The sequence below is a fragment of the Ictalurus furcatus genome, chromosome 5 (assembly GCF_023375685.1).
Source record: "Ictalurus furcatus strain D&B chromosome 5, Billie_1.0, whole genome shotgun sequence".
NCBI classification, from domain to species: Eukaryota; Metazoa; Chordata; class Actinopteri; order Siluriformes; family Ictaluridae; genus Ictalurus; species Ictalurus furcatus.
In genome coordinates this window covers 32,314,474-32,317,055 of record NC_071259.1, presented here as the reverse complement: position 1 = coordinate 32,317,055, position 2,582 = coordinate 32,314,474, and the positions used below count along the sequence as shown (strand labels likewise).

Genomic DNA, 2,582 nt, shown 5'->3' with positions numbered 1-2,582 from the left:
ATCTGCACTACCTTTGAGGAGATTCATAAAATAAAGCACTGGATATGGTTCCTCTGTTCCTCAGGCCAAAGTGAAGTGTACAGGGCGACGGCCGAAAATAACACACACCTGTGGGCAGCGATCAGAGCAACAGGACAGCTAGTCTGCACACACACACACACACACACACACACACACACACACAGCTGCCATCGTCCCGCCTCCACACAACCCTCATAACGCTCCATCCTTTTTTTTTTTTTTTTTAGTCTTCCTTGTCATTGTTAAAATTTTCACATTTTCTGGAGTATATACCAGTTCTGGATTCTGATTGGTCAGAAGGTGCTGATTAACTTTCTAGAACAGCAGCCCTGACAGTAGCGCAGGTTTCTTTTAAAGCGCTCGTTCTAATACCTTACCATTTCCATAGAAACAGCTCATTCGCAGGGACTTGCGCTGCGGACGCTCCACTAGTACTAAACAGAATAAACAAATGTGTGTAATCACTGATGTGGTGAAGTTTTCCGTAAGGAGAAATGTGTTTATTTACCGTTTACGGAAGGAGTCTCCAGTGTCAGCGCTTTCTAACAGTCAGAGGTTCAGCCGGAAACTGTAAGTTTTCCGACATCTTCAGGAGAGAGGTTTTAATACTTCTTTTTTTTTTTCTCGGTAACATGACAAGCTGCCTTTATTTTTATAAACTGTTGAGGGAATGACGATGATGTTTATAGCTACTATAATGTAAGTGAGAACAGGAACTAACATGTTGTCACAACACTGAATGTAACTATCAATGGTTAAAAAGTATGACGTGTGCAGAAGAGCAGTGTATCCTCTGAAAATGGCGGCCCTGTGCTGAACAGGTCTCCGTTTCTGCTGGATGTGTTTACAGCAGTGCTATCGGCTCACAGTGGAGGCTAAATTAGGGTGTGTGAGAGAGCAGCGCTGGCCTCCTGCCCACAGTGACTTATCAATCCTGAATAACTTTCCCATGATGCACTGCTCTGATCACAGTTACACATCTAAAGCAGGGGTGGGGGGCAGGGACAAAACTGTACAACATGGTAGAGTAGAACCACAGTAGAAAATAGAATCGGAATGGTATAGAATTAAATAGCATTGCATTAAGTTGTGTAGAATAGGATAAAACAGAATGGAACAGTTTTATTCAACACAAAAGAACAGAAGAGAATAGAATCTGTGTGGAATAGAATAGAAAAGAACAGAAAAGGAGGGCTACAGAATAGAGTTCTGTAGAATACAATAGAATATGATGGAATACCGCAGAATAGAATCTGTGCAGAATGCAGTTCTGTAGATCCGAACAGAGTATGAATGGCATAGAGTAGAGTTGTGTTGAATAGAACAGAATAGGAACAGCAAAGAATGGAGCTGTATAGAAAATAATAAAAAAAAAAGGTTCTGTAGAATAGAACAGAATAGGAATGGTACAGAATGGAGTTGCATAGAATAGAGTTGCATAGAATAGAGTTGTGATGAATAGAACAGAATAGGAATGGTATAGAATGGAGTTCTGTAGAATAGAATCTGTGCAGAACAAAGTTCTGTGGAATAGAGTAGAATCCTGTTGAATAAAGTTCTGAAGAATAGAATTGTGTTGAATAGAGTTCTGTAGAATAGAACAGAATAGAATATTGTTTAATAGAACTTGAACTAGAGTACTGTACGATTGAACAGAATTGTATTTTAATAAAGTTCTGTAGAATAGAATCGTATTGAACAGAGTTCTGTAGAACATAATCGTGTTTAACAGAGTTCTGTTGAATAGAACAGAATAGTATTGAATAGACTTCTGTAGAATAGAATCGTGTCGAATAGAGTTCTGTACAATAGAATTGTGTTTAATAGAGTTCTGTTGAATAGAATAGAATCGTATTGAATAGAGTTCTGTTGAATAGAATAGAATCGTATTGAATAGAGTTCTGTAGAATAGAATAGAATCGTATTGAATAGAGTTCTGTAGAATAGAATCGTGTTGAATAGTTAGAATAGAATCGTGTGAATGTGTTTAATAGTTCTGTACAATTGAATCGTGTTGAATAGTTAGAATAGAATCGTGTTGAATAGAGTTCTGTAGAATAGAATTGTGTTGAATAGAGTTCTGTAGAATAGAACAGAATAGAATATTGTTTAATAGAACTTGAACTAGAGTACTGTACGATTGAACAGAATTGTATTTTAATAAAGTTCTGTAGAATAGAATCGTATTGAACAGAGTTCTGTAGAATAGAATAGAATCGTATTGAATAGAGTTCTGTAGAACATAATCGTGTTTAACAGAGTTCTGTTGAATAGAACAGAATAGTATTGAATAGACTTCTGTAGAATAGAATCGTGTCGAATAGAGTTCTGTACAATAGAATTGTGTTTAATAGAGTTCTGTTGAATAGAATAGAATCGTATTGAATAGAGTTCTGTTGAATAGAATAGAATCGTATTGAATAGAGTTCTGTAGAATAGAATCGTGTTGAATAGTTAGAATAGAATCGTGTTGAATAGAGTTCTGTAGAATAGAATCGTGTTTAATAGTTAGAATAGAATCGTGTTGAATAGAGTTCTGTAGAATAGAATCGTGTTGAATA

General features: G+C 36.4%; 1 long non-coding RNA gene across 1 annotated transcript; it reads right to left on the bottom strand.

The window, feature by feature from the left end:
* On the bottom strand, window positions 1-640 carry LOC128608347 (uncharacterized). The gene is made up of 3 exons (XR_008386052.1): window positions 530-640; window positions 399-455; window positions 1-143 (listed from the first exon to the last, which is right to left on the bottom strand). It is a non-coding gene; the product is annotated as an uncharacterized LOC128608347 (long non-coding RNA).
* Window positions 641-2,582: the final 1,942 nt, after the last annotated feature.